Here is a 17,325-nt window from a genome sequence, read left to right as displayed (position 1 = left end):
GCAGGCTCAGTTTCTCCTGCTAGTTTCACTTCAGGTGTTGCTTATTCTCTTTGATCTCCTGTTTGTACAGTAAATCACATCCTTAGTAAGGACATTGCACCCCTCACGAGCGATAGCAAATGGAGAGTGACTGATGGAGTGAGTTCTGACACGGAGCCTCTTGCAAAAGGCACTCAGGCCTCAGAAGGGGCAAGCATCACATGGGACACTGACTTGCAAAAATGTTACTCCATATTGTGTTATGATAAGGGCTTTCTCTTCCATCAGTTTGGGGCCAGTGTCTCGTGAGTGAAGGAATTTGGAATCCACCACTGAAGTGCCACCAGAGCCATGTCTGTCAGTGTTGGGAAACAGTCCTGGTATAGAGCAGGTACCCTAGAAAGAAGGTGAACAAAGTCTTAAGCCGGACCCAGTCCAGTGACAGACACACATGGCTCCTTCACTATGAATATTCTCCTGTCAGATGCACTGAACATATGGACTGATTTTTTGGCACAAAAGTGCTAAACAAACACTGCATTGCCCTCACAGAGCGCCTTGAGTATCCATGACAGCCCATCCACCGATGAAATCAGTAAACTCAACACAGCTGCAATCAGTGTCATTAAAACATGAGCAACAAGCAACAAAGGTCACTGTCCACCGATTAATCTGAGCCTTGGAGTCACCGCAGATGCCACTTGTGAGCTTGTATTCCTTCCGCAGCGAGTGAGTGGTGTATCTCTTGCATAGGGCAACTCCCCAGCACTACACCAAGTACCACATAAAAATGCCAGAGCATAGAGGCATGCTGTAGGGGCATCTGTGTAATCTGCCTGGGACAAAGCAGTGTAAATCTCACCCTTAGTTTCAGGGGGAGAAGGGATCTATATAGCCAGGAGACACTCTCCTCTCCTGCAGGACTGGTCATGAAATGTTTGTGCCAATGATGTGTCGCTTTTTAAGGCAATGACTTTTTACAGTCTGATAAATGTATAGATCATGTGGGGGCATATAGTTTTATGTAGCTCTGTGGTACTTGCTAATTTTGGAGCAGTAACAGAGCACAAGAAAATGGATGATGCCTTGGGAGTCAATGACTCGTCAAGACCTTCCACTCTACTTGTAACACATACGGTATAATTGCCAGTACCATGTGTAAGTAATAAAGCTGGGAATATATGTGGCTCAGGGATATGTCCCTACAATGGGCGAAATTAGGGAGCACAACAGGTGTGTCACCCCAGGAACCATATTGGTATTCCTTTAGGTCTCAGGCTGCACAACTGAAGAAGTACTTTTGCTTTATAAAGTAGGGGTCAGATGTATCATAGTGTTGAGTCGCCCTTGAGCAATGGAGTGCAAGAGAGTTGCAACACTAACGTCACATTTATCATTCTGCGCAAGGGAGCGCAAGGGCAATGCAACACTAAAGTAAGATTTATCAAGCTACGCAACGGAGCGCAAGAGAGATGCAACTCTAAAGTCAGATTTATCAAGTTACTCAACGGAGCGCAGGGGCAATGCAACACGAAAGTCAGATTTATCAAGCTACTCAACAGAGTGCAAGGGTGATGCAACACTAAAGTCAGATTTATCAAGCTACGCAAGGGAGCGCAAGGGCGATGCAACACTAAAGTCAGATTTATCAAGCTACGCACGGGAGCGCAAAGGCGATGCAACACGAAAGTCATATTTATCAAGCTACTCAACAGAGTGCAGGGGCGATGCAACACTATCCTCAGATTTTTCAAGCTGCGCAAGGGCGATGCAAAATGAAAGTAAGATTTATCAAGCTATGCCACGGAGCACAAGGGCAATGCAACACTAAAGTCAGATTTATTAAGCTACTCAATGGAGCGCAAGGGTGATGCAACACTAAAATAAGATTTATCAAGCTATGCAATGGAGCGCAAGGGTGATGGAACACTAAAGTAAGATTGATCAAGCTATGCAATGGAGCGCAAGGGCGATGCAACACTAAAGTCAGATTTATCAAGCTACTCAACAGAGTGCAAGGGCGATGCAACACCAAAGTCAGATTTATCAAGCTATGCAACGGAGCGCAAGGGCGATGCAACACTAAAGTCAGATTTATCAAGCTACTCGACAGAGTGCAAGGGCGATGCAACACTAAAGTCAGATTTATCAACTATTCAACAGAGTGCAAGGGTGATGCAACACTAAAGTCAGATTTATCAATCTACGCAACGGAGCGCAAGGGCGATGCAACACTAATGTCACATTTATCAATCTACGAAAGAGAGCGTAAGGGCGATGCAACACTAAAGTCAGATTTATCAAGCTACGCAACGGAGCATAAGGGCAATGCAACACTAAAGTCAGATTTATCAAGCTACACAAGGGAGCGCAAGGGCGATGCAACACTAAAGTCAGATTTATCAAGCTACACCAGGGAGCACAAGGATGATGCAACACTAAAGTCAGATTTGTTGTGCCACGCAAGGGAGCACAAGGGCGATGCAACACTAAAGTCAGATTTATCAGGCCACGCAAGAGAGCGCAAAGGCAATGCAACACTAAAGTCAGATTTATCAAGCTACGGTAGGCAGCGCAAGGGTGATGCAACACTAAAGTAAGATTTATCAAGCTACACCAGGGAGCACAAGGATGATGCAACACTAAAGTCAGATTTGTTGTGCCACGCAAGGGAGCACAAGGGCGATGCAACACTAAAGTCAGATTTATCAAGCTACTCAACAGAGTGCAAGGGCGATGCAACACCAAAGTCAGATTTATCAAGCTATGCAACGGAGCGCAAGGGCGATGCAACACTAAAGTCAGATTTATCAAGCTACTCGACAGAGTTCAAGGGCGATGCAACACTAAAGTCAGATTTATCAACTATTCAACAGAGTGCAAGGGTGATGCAACACTAAAGTCAGATTTATCAAGCTACTCAACAGAGGGCAAGGGCGATGCAACACTAAAGTCAGATTTATCAAGATACTCAACAGAGTGCAAGGGCGATGCAACACTAAAGTCAGATTTATCAATCTACGCAACGGAGCGCAAGGGCGATGCAACACTAATGTCACATTTATCAATCTACGAAAGAGAGCGTAAGGGCGATGCAACACTAAAGTCAGATTTATCAAGCTATGCAACGGAGCATAAGGGCAATGCAACACTAAAGTCAGATTTATCAAGCTACACAAGGGAGCGCAAGGGCGATGCAACACTAAAGTCAGATTTATCAAGCTACACCATGGAGCACAAGGATGATGCAACACTAAAGTCAGATTTGTTGTGCCACGCAAGGGAGCACAAGGGCGATGCAACACTAAAGTCAGATTTATCAGGCCACGCAAGAGAGCGCAAAGGCAATGCAACACTAAAGTCAGATTTATCAAGCTACGGTAGGCAGCGCAAGGGTGATGCAACACTAAAGTAAGATTTATCAAGCTATGCAAGGGTGCGCAAGGGCGATGCAACACTAAAGTCAGATTTATCAGGCCAGGCAAGAGAGTGCAAGGACAATGCAACATTAATGTCACATTTATCAAGCCACGCAAGGCTGATGCAATATTAAAGTAAGATTTCTCATGCTACGCAAGGGAGCGAAAGGACAATGCAACACTAAAGTCAGATTTATCAGGCCAGGCAAGGGCGGTGCAATATTAAAGTCAGATTTATTGGGCCACGCAAGGGCGATGCAATATTAAAGTCAGATTCTTCAAGCCACGCAAGGGCAATGCATCATAAAGTAAGATTTATCAAGCCACGCAAGGCCACCTTGCATGGCACTACATGGCTTGATAAATCTGAAGAAACGTAAGGCAGGACAAATGGCTTCCTTGCGTTCATGTGCCCCAGGGAGGTGTTGCACGGGTAGAGCATGGGTGTTCCCACGCATCCCCCCATGGAATTTGGTGCATTCCCAGATTTACAAATACTGGGGAACCTGGAAATGCATCAAAATGCTGTGCCCACCCAGGGGAGGCATAACAAGGAGAAATATCTCCATTTCTCCTTGTTTGTTTCTCTTTCTATGTGCGCTGCATCCTGCAGCACACTCAGAAAGGGTCTCTCATCCTTGGTTTTGTGCAAGAAGGTGTTGCTTCCTGCAAAAATCAAATCCTGCTTGCAACACAGGCAATCAATCAATCAATCAATCAATCGCATTTATAAAGCGCGCTACTCACCCATAAAGGGTCTCAAGGCGCTGGAGGGTGGGGGGGGGTCAGTGCTCGAAGAGCCAGGTCTTGAGCTGCCTTCTGAAGGATAGGTGGTCAGGTATGGCGCGAAGGTGGCTGGGCAGAGAGTTCCAGGTTTTCGCTGCTAGGAAAGAGAAGGATCTTCCTCAGGCGGTGGCTTTGCGGATGCGGGGTACGGCTGCCAAGGCCTGTCCGGTCGAGCGTAGAGTGCGCGGAGGGGTGTAGAAGGAGACGCGGTTGTTGATGATTTTGGGTCCGAGGTCGTGGAGGGCTTTGTGTGCGTGGGTGAGGAGTCGGAAGGTGATCCTCTTGTTGACTGGGAGCCAGTGAAGTCTCTTTAGGTGTCCGGAAATGTGGTGGTGGCGGGGTATGTCCAGGATGAGTCGTGCGGCAGCGTTCTGGATCCGTTGTAGTTTCCTCTGCAGCTTGGTGGTGATGCCGGCGTATAGGGTGTTCCCGTAGTCCAGGCGGCTGGTGACGAGGGCGTGGGTGACGGTCTTCCTGGTGTCGGTGGGGATCCAGCGGAAGATCTTGCGGAGCACGCGGAGGGTGTTGAAGCATGCCGAGGTCACCGAGTTGACCTGTCTGGTCATGGAGAGGGATGAGTCCAGGATGAAGCCGAGGTTGCGTGCGTGGTCGGTGGGTTGGGGAGTGCTGCCTAGGGCGGGGGGCCACCAAGAGTCGTCCCATGCGGCGGGAGTAGGGCCGATGATGAGGACCTCCGTCTTATCTGTGTTCAGTTTCAGCCGGCTGTCTGTCATCCAGTTCGCTACTTCCTTCATTCCTTCGTGTAGTCTGGTCCTAGCTGAGGTGGGGTTGTTTGTGAGGGATAAGATGAGCTGGGTGTCGTCGGCGTAAGATATGAGGTCGAGTCCGTGTTTGCGTGCGATGTTCGCCAGGGGGGTCATGTAGACGTTGAAGAGAGTGGGGCTGAGGGAAGATCCTTGGGGTACGCCGCAGATGATCTCCGTGGCTGTGGATCTGAAGGGGGGCAGGCGGACTCTCTGAGTCCTTCCGGAGAGGAAGGAGACGATCCATTCCAGGGCCTTGCCTCTGATGCCGGCGTTGCTGAGGCGGTGTATCAGGGTGCGTTGGCAGACCGTGTCGAAGGCTGCAGAGAGGTCCAGGAGTATGAGGGCCACGGTTTCTCCCTTGTCGGTCAGGGCTCGGATGTCGTCCGTGGCTGCGATGAGGGCGGTTTCGGTGCTGTGGTTGGCCCTGAAACCGAACTGTGTGGGGTCGAAGGAGTCGTTGGTTTCCAGGGCGGTGGTGAGTTGAGCGTTGACGATTTTCTCAATCACTTTGGTGGGGAATGGTAGGAGAGAGATGGGCCGGAAGTTTTTGAGTTCGGTGGGGTCTGCTGTAGGTTTCTTTAGGAGGGCGTTGAGCTCTGCGTGTTTCCAGCTCTCCGGGAAGGTGGCGGCGGTGAGGGAGGCGTTGATGACGTCTCGGAGGTGCGGTGCGATGATGTTGTCGGCCTTGTTGTAGATGTGGTGTGGGCAGGGGTCTGATGGGGATCCGGAGTGGATCGAGTTCATGACGCGGGTGGTCTCCTTGGTGGTGGTAGGGCTCCAGGTGAGGATGGTGGTGATGTCGGTGGCGGGTTCCGGGTGGGGGTTTGCGTTGTCGGTCGGGAAGCTGTTGTATATGTCGATGATCTTGTGGTGGAAGAAGGTTACGAGGGAGTCGCAGAGGTCCTGTGAGGGGGGAATGCGGTTGTTTTCTGCGTCCGGGTTGGAGAGCTCTTTGACAATGCCAAATAGTTCCTTGCTGTTGTGGGCGTTGTTGTCAAGTCTGTTCCGGTAGGCTGTTTTTCGTGCGGCGCGGAGGTGTTGGTGGTGTTGGCGGGTGACGTCCTTGAGAGCTGACATGTTCTCTTCGGTCTGGTTGAGGCGCCACGCCTTCTCGCGGGCGTAGCATTCTTTCTTGGAGTTCTTGAGGTCGGGGGTGAACCAGGAGTTTTTCTTGTGGTTGTTGGTGTTAGCTTGAGTCTTCTGGGGGGCCAGGAGGTTGGTGCAGTCGGAGATCCAGCTTGTGAGGTTGTTGGCAGCTTCGTTTGGGTCGGTGGTGCTGGTGGGTTGGTTCTGGGAGAGGGTTGATGCGAGCTGTTCAGTGGTGATAGGATTCCAGTGTCTTCTTGGTGGTTGCTGGGTGTGGTGAAGCACGGTGGTCTTCTTGAAGCTGAAGTGGACACAGCTGTGGTCCGACCAGGTGAGTTCGGTGGCGTGGCTGACGGTGATGTGTTTGCTGGAGGAGAAGATGGGGTCGAGCGTGTGTCCGGCGTGGTGGGTGGGTGTGTTGACTAGCTGTTTCAGTCCCAGGTTGGCGAGGTTGTCCAGTAGGGCGGTGCGCCGCCATGGGGATTCTGACACCCCATACCGCCATCCTGTTCCTGGCGGGTCGCCCGCCAGGAACAGGATGGCGGTATGGGGTGTCGTGGGGCCCCTGGGGACCCCTGCAGTGCCCATGCCTGTGGCATGGGCACTGCAGGGGCCCCCGTAAGAGGGCCCCACAAAGAATTTCAGTGTCTGCTTTGCAGACACTGAAATTCGCGACGGGTGCAACTGCACCCGTCGCACCTTCCCACTCCGCCGGCTCCATTCGGAGCCGGCTTCCTCGTGGGAAGGGTGTTTCCCACTGGGCTGGCGGGCGGACTTTTGGCGGTTGCCCGCCAGCCCAGTGGGAAACCCAGAATGACCGCCGCGGTCTTTTGACCGCGGTACGGTCTTCTGGTGGTTCCCGCTTGGCGGGCGGCTCCCGCCGCCCGCCAAGCTTAGAATCAGGCCCAAAGTGTCTTTCTGCATTTCCTTGCCTGGAACTATGATAAATATGACCCAAATTGTATGCCTGAAAGTGAACAAAGCTAATGCAGGGGCCTCAAATTTAACTCATAATGAGTCAGAATCACACATTTTGTGGTTGGGTTGAGCTCTCAGTCGCACAAGTGTGAATCTTACACACAGTGAGAACAGCTTGAACCTGACACACAAAGTGTGCCCGGGTGTAAATATTATGGCCCTCATTATAACAATAGCGGGAAAAACCACCTACCGCCGTGGTGACAGCCGCAAAAATACCATCACCCCAGCTACCATCTGTCCGCCAGATTTTGAGCACTGCCGTACTTCCGCCACAAGAAGGGCGGAAATCTGGCAGTGATCATACAGGCGGATGGTGGTTATCTGGCGCCGCTACCACCAGCACTGCCACGCCACTTGAACGCCACCAGCTGTATCATGACCTGTGATATGGCCTGGCGGTGTTCTGCTGGCGGGCGCTGCTGGCGATAGTAGTGTCCCTTTCCGTTCCCTGCCGGAAGACCTCCTCGACAAAGGTAAGTCGGGCTTCCGACAGTGGAGGGGGGTGTTGTGTGTGTGTGTGTCTGGTTGTGTGCATGAATGTGTGAGTGTGTGTGTGAATGCATCTGTGTGTGTTGTGCTGTTTGCATGGGTGTATGCGAGTGAGGGAATGCGTGTAAGAATGGTGAAGTGAGTGCGTGTCTGCATGTCAGTGTGATTGTGTGTAAGAATGTGTGCGAGCATGTCTGGAAGTATGCGTGTATGAATGCGTGTATGCCAGTGTGTGTATGAATGCGTGCATGCCAGTGTGAGTGAATGGGTGTATGCGGGGTACATGTCTGCGAGTTTTTGTGTGTATGGTGGGTGGGGGTGTATGTATGAGGTTCAGAGGGGCTGGGGTAGTGTGAGGATGAGAGGGGGGTGGTGGGTTATTTGGATGGAGGGTGGGGTGGGGTGTCAGGTGGGTTTTGGGGAGGGTGTAGGAGGCTGGCCTTGTTTGTAGTGGGTACCTTGGGTACTTACACCTTACACCAGGTCCAGTTATCCCTTGTTAGTGAATGTAGTAGTGCTCTAGCAGCTTAGGCGGATAGAGGTAGCTATAGCAGAGCAGCTTAGGTTGAACTAGGAGACATGCAAAGCTCATGCAATGCCACTTATAGTTACACAGTACTTATACACAAGTAAAGCCAATACTCAGTGTTACCAATAAAGGTATTTATTTGGGTGACACAGTACCAAAAATATCTCAGAGACAATGCTCCTTCTAGAGGTAAGTATTATCCACAATATATACACTAGACACCAAAATTAGACAAGTAAATTGTCATAGAACAATACAAACAATAGGAAATCCTATAGAATGCAATGGGAGAAAATAGGTCTAGGGGCAACACAAACCTTATACTAAAAAAGTGGAATGTGAATCACAAATTTCCCCCTAGACAAGTGTATTGTGTGCAGAATCACTGGGAGAGTAAAAAGCAGGAGTAAAGTACTGCAAGTTTCATTAAGACACACTACACCTCATTTTTGGGATTTTGCAGCAGCCAACCTAGTCTGCAAAGAACAACTGCTGGATTATTGGACCTGAAAACCTGCAAAGGAAGGGGACCAAGTCCAGAAGTTGAAGAGGTTCCAGGGAGAACATGACACCCTGCCTACCCAGAAGAGGGTGCAAAAGAAGAGTCCCCGGTTAGTAGAAGACTGCAGAAATGCACCCTAGGAAGATGCCAGTGGGTTCCTGCATGATGTAAAAATGTCCCACTATGTGAAGATTGTTGCAGATGAGATTTCGTGTTGAAAGGCGCCAACAATCCTTGGCACGGCAAAAGTGCGTTTTTCATCAAAATGGCACTGGATAGACCCAGGAGGGACCTGGGGGCCTCAACTCCATGTGAGGAGGAAGGGAGGGCTCCCAGCACTTTAGAGAGCCCTCAAGGTGCCAGCCAGCAACCCCAGAAGTTCAGGATCTGGATTCAAAGGAGGTGCAAAACATGGTTGATGCAGCACAACAAAAGAAGGTCCCATGCTGCCGGAGAACAACTCAGCGAGTTGAGCAACACAGAGTGGAGTGCTGGGGACCTGGGCCAGGCTGTGCACAAAGGAATTTTGCAAAGAGTGCACAGAGGCCTCAGGAGGCGAAGAAGATACAAAACACAAGGGTACCGTCGTTCTCAGGGAAGGCAAGGTCTTACCTCCTCCAAATTGCATCAGCAGGACCGCAGGACAGTCTATGTCAATGATTCCACCCTCTGTGTCCTTAGGAGCACGCTCATCACCGTCAGAGGAGTCCCAGGGTACCGGTTGTCACCTTGGAAGGTGCCTGCTTGGAGCAGGGGAGTGATTCCGTCACTCCAAGAGAGATTTCTTCTGTTCTTCTGGTGCAGGATGAAGACAGGGAGTCCCCAGAGCGTGCACACCATGGAAACTGTTGCAGTTGCTGACTTGGAGCTGAGGTTGCTGAAGAAAAGTGTTTCTTGTAGACACTTTGTTGCAGTTACAGCGTTTCTTGGAGCAGGCTGCCGTTGATCCGAGGTCAGTGGATGCTGAAGTTGTTGCAGAGAATTCCTGAAGGAAACTTGCAAGCAGAATCTGAAGAGAACCCACAGGAGAGACCCTAAATAGTCCTAGGAGGGGGATTGGCTACCTTATCAGGTATGGACCTATCAGGAGGGGTCTCTGACATCACCTGCTGGCACTGGCCACTCAGAGCCCTCCAGAGGGCCCCCACACCTTGCAAAGCAAGATGGTTGAAGTCTGGGACACACTGGAGGAGCTCTGGGCACCACTTCCCTTTCCTTTGTCCAGTTTCCCGCCAGAGCAGGGGAGAAAGGGTCCCTGAACCGGTGTAGACTGGCTTATGCAAGGAGGGCAACATTGGTGCCCTTCAAAGCGTTTCCAGAGGCTGGGGGAGGCTACCCCTCCCCAGCCTGTAACACCTATTTCCAAAGGGAGAAGGTATAACACTCTGCTCTCAGAGGAAATGCTTTGTTCTGCCTTCCTGGGATTCCTGGGAATGGTGATGGAAAGGGGTATGGTGGGCCATGTGTGTGTCAGACTGGACTGTTTGTCTAATGGTGTTCTCCTGTCTGTATTGCCTCTGCAGGTCAGCTCCCATCAAAAGAAGGGTATATGGTGTGCCATCGCCAAGGAGGTGTGGACCCTGGTGGTCTATGGCAGACGGAGCACCCACTGTGGCAAACAGTGGGAGGACCTGTGATGCTGGGCACGGAAGACCGCGGAGGCCCAGCTGGGGATGGCCTCCCAGTGAGGAAGGGATGCCCATCGAACCCTGACCCCCTGATGGCCCGCATACTGGTGGTGGCCTATCCAGAGCTGGATGGGCGCTTGAGGGCAACACACCAGCCACAATGGGGTGAGTACAGTAGCTCTCATTACAGCTTATGCCTGGTGGGGTGGTATCTGGGTGGTGTTTGTGTGTCAGTGGTGCCCCTGGGCCAGGCCAGACATAGCGGCGTAGGTCCTCTGGTGGCTAGTGGTCTGAAGGGAAAATAATGGCTTCCTAGTTTGTTAGCATCTACTACTGGCCAGGGCTGCATGGGTCCCAGGTGTGCTGCAGTTGGCGGTGTGTGCCCCTCCTCATGCCTTGGTGGCTAACAATATCAAATGTTTTGTCATCCTGTCCTTATGTGCATGAGCATCATCTGGCAGGGGAGCAGAGGCATTGGCGATGGAGGGAGCTGCATCCCACAGGACACAGGAGGCAGAGTCCACCGACGCTGAGGGCACCAGTGGGACGGAGGGTGAGGGGAGCACCACGGCAGGACTGGAGTGGACAATATAGGAGCTCCCTGGTGGTGGTGGACACCTATGTCACCACCCCAGCAACAGATACAGCCGCCACCCCCGTACCAGCACCGCCCTCCCAGCAGCCCCCCACCGAGTTGCCCGTGCCCGCTCTCCCAGGAGGGTGGGCATCTCCTTCGCCCCAGGCACCTCAGGCCCTGCCCCAGTGAGCCCTGCTGTCCTGAGTGATGAGGCTATTGACCTGGCAGCCCAGATGCAACAATCTAATGCATTCCTGGAGGGCATTCACACTGGATTGGTGGCCCGACTGAGATCGATTCAGGCTCTGGCCTCCTCTCTGATGGCAGCCATTGTCCCTGTTTCAACTGTCCCCCCTCCAACTTCCACTTCGCAGGCCCATTCTCCTCAACCCCAACCCATCCCAAGTACACAGCCAGACGAGCATGCACACAGTACAACACCCAACAGTATCACAGGCAAACACAAGCATCACACTTCATCCCACAGGCACTCACACAAACACCATCCAGTTGCAGACACACCAACATCCACTATTTCCACTGTCTCCCCCTCTTCCTTTTCCTCCACCTCCCACCCAGTTATGTCCACACTCGCACCTGCATGCACTACATCATCATCCACTACCTGCATCATCACCACACGAAGCAGAACACAAACCTCACTTGCAGACACCTCCACAACATCCATGCACACGTCCCCTGTGTCCTCTCCCACCATGTCTGTCCCGTCCTCATAAGATACACAAACGCAAGCACTCAGACACCCAACAGCCATCCACCTCACAACAGCATACAGCCCATGCACCTGCACCCAAATCCAGCAGACAAACACCTCCAACAACCACTCCCTCATCCTCCACTCCCATTACTTCTCCCTCTTCCCTCCCCCATGTCCCTAAAAAGCTTTTCCTTTCCACCATTGACCTTTTCCCTCCCCTCCCCCCATCCTGCACGTATGGTCAGGGTATTAAGAACCCAGCCAAGCACCTCAGCCACACAGTCCACGGGCCCACTTCTATCGGCACCTACTTGTGGTGGAAAGGATTCCAGGCCACAAATACTGAAGGGGAAGGAGCCTGCACCAGCCAGCAGAAATGGGAAGGAGCCTGCACCAGCCAGCAGAAAGGGGAAGGAGCCTGCACCAGCCAGCAGAAAGGGGAAGGAGCCTGCACCAACAAACAAGAATTGGAAGGAGCCTGCACCAGCAAGCAAGAAGGGGAAGAGGAAGGAGCCTGCACCAGCCAGCAGAAAGGGGAAGGAGCCTGCACCAGCAAGCAAGAAGGGGAAGGAGCCTGCACCAGCCAGCAGAAAGGGGAAGGAGCCTGCACCAGCAAGAAAGAAGGGGAAGGAGCCTGCACCAGCAGCTGTCATAGAGCCCCCACCACCAACCGTGGTTGTGCAGCCATCAGTGAGTGCAGCGGCTGAGCATGAGCCTCCCACCATCACCACCATCACAGTGCAACCATCACAGGGTGCAAGGGCTGAGCAGGAGCCTCCCACTACCTCCACCAACACCACCGTGTAGCCATCGCAGGGTGCAGGGGCCGAGCAGGAGCCTCCCACTACCACAACCACCACAACAGTGCAGCTTTCACCGCTGGCAGACGCAATGTGATCCAGCCTCCATGGATTGCTGTGCAGCCTGTCCCCTCCAGAACCAGTGGGTAAGACACCCAGCTGAGAGACTGTGGCCTTGCACTCCCCAGGACCAAGCACAGGGCATGTTGCCCCCTCCAGAACCAGTGGGGAAGACACCCACCCGAGAGACTGTGCCCTTGCACTCCCCAGCACAAAGCACAGGGCATGTTGCCCCCTCCAGAACCAGTGGGGAAGACACCCACCCGAGAGACTGTGGCCTTGCACTCCCAAGGACAAAGCACATGGCATTCTGCCCCCTCCAGAACCAGTGGTCTTGTTTCCGCATCCGGCTGAGGTGCCCCCCTCCCCCTGAGGTGCCTGCCTATTTGCCAACTGATGCCCCTACAGTGTTCTCTCAGAATTGATGCAGGTAACGAGTGGGGCCTTGGATTTTGCCCTGTGGCCATGTGGCCCATGCGAACTGAGGACTGGGCAATGTCCCTTTTTTGTACATTTGTACATATCTGTTGCATTGGCAAAATATTATTAATATTGTGTTGATCTTATTAAAATCACCTTAGTCAATTCCTGTTGTCCTTGCAATATTCTGCTGATTTTCGTGGTCATATTGTTTTTGTAATGCATATGGTTGTGTGTATGGCGTGTGTATGTTGGGTGTGTGTGGTGCATGTGTGTGTCACTCTTGTTGTCCTCCCCTCACCCCCCCTTGTGTGCTAGGTGGCTGTACTCACCGTCATCATCTTTGCCAGCATTGATGTTTGTGGTGGAGCATGATGTAGATCGGGAAAACTTCCAGTTCGGGTTCCATGGCGGCCTGGTTCTTCCCTGTGTCTCCAATGGTGAGTCCTTTCACTTCTGTAAAGTGCCAGCCTTTTGATGTTGTTGGTATCGCCCCAGAAAAGGTGGCGGATTGTCTTGTCATAATATGGTGGGTGGAACTTTGACTTCCGCCTGGCTGTAGATCACCCACACTGTGGTGCCTGTTGTTTCCTCCCTGGCGGTCGGTGTGGTACATTGGCTGTCTTTCAGAGATCTTTCCACCATGGTCATAATTTGCAGTAGTTACCACCTGCCTGTTGGTGGTATTACGGGCACTTTATCACCTACCGCCAGGGTCGTGATGAGGGCCATAATCTCCCATTACCTTTACCCATCCCATAATTCTAAGATCACCCTTACCTAGCTTTACCTCTGCCTGCACCTAAACCTCTTTTTTTTAACTAACATACATTTTGTTAATAAAAAAAATTGCCCCCCCACCAAAAACAAATCTGCCAAAAGGTACATTTTTTCACTGCCCACTAGAGGTAATATTGGGGTAACAGCAGAGCCGCATCAGTTATTTCTTGCATTTCTTCAGAGTTGGATTCAACAGACCCAGTCCACTTGCCTCACCAAGGACACCATTATTGCTAGGGCTGGTATCAAAGTTCCCACAGTCCTCCAGAAAGGGAGGCACATGACTGCTCATTGTACAGATGTCCACATAGGAATGGCTCTGTACTTAACAGTCAAATGTCTGGGAATATGGGGTCATTACGAATGTGTTGGTCTGGACCGCCGCCAATACAGCGGTCCGACTGCCTCATTACATACCTGGTGGTCAGGCCGGAGACAATGCTGTAGTCTGTTTCTCGCTAGGCCAGTAGGTGGAAACTCTTAATAACTCCGGCAGGGAGGTCACCATGTATGCAACGGTCACCCTGTCAGGAATTTGGCAGATGGGCCTTCCTGTCCACCAAACTCATAATAGGGCTCTTAGGTGGTCATTACAACATTGGCGGCAAAAGCCGCTTACCACCGTGCAAAAGACCACCAACACACCACTGCGGCCGCGGAATTCTGCCACGTCATTATGACCCACAGCTCAGAATCCGCCAAAATCCAGACACCCACACAAGTCCGCCACACCAAAGGTCAGTGATAAACTGGCGACAACAAAACCTCCACTGTCACGGCAACAGAAATACGCCCACACTATCTCGACCCACGAATCCACGCGGCGGTCTTTCAACCGCAGTATTACATTGGCGGTACACACCGCTGCGCTCACAATACACACACATATACAAAACACTACCACATTGGATATTTTGAAATACACACACCTGATACACATACACACACCACTCCCACACACCCAATACAATATAAAACACACACACCCACATCACCCACAAACCCTTACGTCAACAATTGCGATTGAGGGCCAGAGAGAGACACCACCATCTACAAACTAGCATCCACAGGCGTTCCACACCATCACTCACACAACATCCACGCACCTCACACAACACACCTCTAAATATCACCCCACACATCACAACACACACTACCCCACACATCACACACACCACCCCATGGCACCGCAAAGACACCCCAGGTTCTCTGAGGAGGAGCTCAGGGTCATGGTGGAGGAAATCATCCGGGTAGAACGACAGCTATTCGGATCACAGGTGCAGCACACCACCATAGCTAGGAAGATGGAGCTATGGCGAAGAATCGTGGACAGGGTCAACGCAGTGGGACAGCACCCAAGAACTAGGGATGACATCAGGAAGAGGTGGAACAACCTACGGGCAAGGTGCGTTCTGTGGTCTCAAGACACCACATCGCGGTTCAGAGGACTGGCGGCGGACCCCCACCTCCTCCCCCACAACTAACAACATGGGAGGAGCAGGTCTTGGCTATACTGCATCCTGAGGGCCTCGCAGGAGTAGCTGGAGGAATGGACTCTGGTAAGTCAAATCTTAACTATTACATCCCCCACCCACCGGCATGCTGTCACATACCCCCACCCTCGCCCTCACCCCCATCACTCCAACTCCTTACGTATGTCCCAATATCACAAACCACACATCCCAAACTCAATCCCTGCATGTAACACCAAAGCATGGACACCCATCACCAACGCATGGCCACTACACATACCCATACACCCCCCAAACCATTATCACACAAGGTCCTACACAGGAATGCAAGCACTGGGGTACACGGTCACCCACCCATTGTCCACCATGGCACACACAGATGCAATAATCATGCCTTTACACCCCTGCAGGACCCCTACCCAATGTCACCGGACAGGAGGGTCCAGATATATCCACTCCACCCACAGAAGAGGCCCACAGTGATGACTTCAGCTCTGTCCAACTGGATATAGATGACCAGCCAGGCCCATCTGGGACCTCGGGACAGTCGGTTCCCCTCACACTGGAACAGGCCACTACAGAGCTTCCCCCCTCTGGAAACACCAGCGCAGCACCCACCCAGCGGGCCCATACCTCTGTCCCCAGGACACTTCAATCAGCAGTGTGTCCACCACGATAGGGAACCCAGACTAACCCACCACCCCAACAACACCAGGGACCTGGGGGCAGTGGTAGTGGGCACACGGTTCAGGGGACAGAGGCCCAGGAACACAGGGGAACTGGGAGGGCTGCTGTGCGACAGGGGGAGTACAGGCCCAGGGAACCCACTCTCCACGAGGGCCTCTCCAACATCATGGGAGCCTACCACCATTCCCAGGAGACGATGGCAACAGTACTGGCCAAGTTTCAGGAGACCCAGCGGCTGAAGGAGGAACAGTATTTGGGCTTCAGGGAAGAACTCAAATCCATCAATTCCACCCTGGGCACCATTGTAGGGGTGCTGAAGGAACTTGTCAACACCAGGAGGGACACTGTGGCACAACAAGGGGCCCCTGACACTAGCCTAGACGATGAACTGCCCACCACCTCCGTCGACGCTAGTGGACAGGAGGCACCGCCACAGGACCACGACACCAGCACTCCACCCCCTGCAGATGGAGAACCACTCCACAAATGGGCCCTGAGATCCAGGACAAAGACAGAGAACAATCCCAAGACCCCCGCCAAGAAATGAGACCACCCTGATTGTCATCTGTTAGACCTGACAGCCTTAGGGTGGTCACCCCTAACTTTTTGCCTGCCTCCCTCCACTTTTTGGACACAGTTTTGCTGGTTTTTAGACTCTGCGCACTTTACCACTGCTAACCAGTGCTAAAGTGCATATGCTCTCTCCCTTTAAACATGGTAACCTTGGATCACACCAAATTGGACTATATGATTTACTTGTAAGTCCCTAGTAGAGTGCACTATATGTGCCCAGGGCCTGTAGATTAAATGCTACTAGTGGACCTGCAGCACTGGTTGTGCCACCCACTTTAGTAGCCCCTTTACCTTTTCTCAGGCCTGCCATTGCAAGGCCTGTGTGTGCAGTTTCACTGTCACCTTGCCTTGGCATTTAAAAGTACTTGCCAAGCCTAAAACTCACCTTTCTCTACTTATAAGTCACCTCTAATGTGTGCCCTAGGTATCCCCTAGAGCAGGGTGCTGTGTGGGTAAAAGGCAGGACATGTACCTGTGTAGTTACATGTCCTGGTAGTGTAAAACTCCTAAATTCGTTTTTACACTACTGTGAGGCCTGCTCCCTTCCTAGGCTAACATTGGGGCTGCCCTCATACATTGTTGAAGTGGTTGCTGCTGATCTGAAAGGAGTAGGAAGGTCATATTTAGTATGGCCAGAATGGTAATACAAAATCCTGCTGACTGGTGAAGTTGGATTTAATATTACTATTTTAGAAATGCCACTTTTAGAAAGTGAGCATTTCTCTGCACTTAAATCTTTCTGTGCCTTACAATCCACGTCTGGCTGGGTCTAGTTGACAGATCCTTGTGCATTCACTCAAACACACCCCAAACACAGGGCACTCAGTCTCACTTGCATACATCTGCATTTTGAATGGGTCTTCCTGAGCTGGGCGGGTGGAGGGCCTGCTTTCACACAAAGGACTACCACATCCCCTACTGGGACCCTGGCAAACAGGATGAACAGAAAGGGGACCTGGTGCACTTCTAAACCACTCTTTGAAGTCTCCCCCACTTCAAAGGCACATTTGGGTATAAAACAGGGCCTCTGCCCTACCACCTCAGATACTTTCTGGAGAAGAAACCTGAACCA

This window comes from Pleurodeles waltl, chromosome 11 (genome assembly GCF_031143425.1).
Source record: "Pleurodeles waltl isolate 20211129_DDA chromosome 11, aPleWal1.hap1.20221129, whole genome shotgun sequence".
In the NCBI taxonomy this organism is placed as follows: domain Eukaryota; kingdom Metazoa; phylum Chordata; class Amphibia; order Caudata; family Salamandridae; genus Pleurodeles; species Pleurodeles waltl.
The sequence above is the reverse complement of the archived record's forward strand: the minus strand, read 5'-3'. Positions refer to the sequence as shown.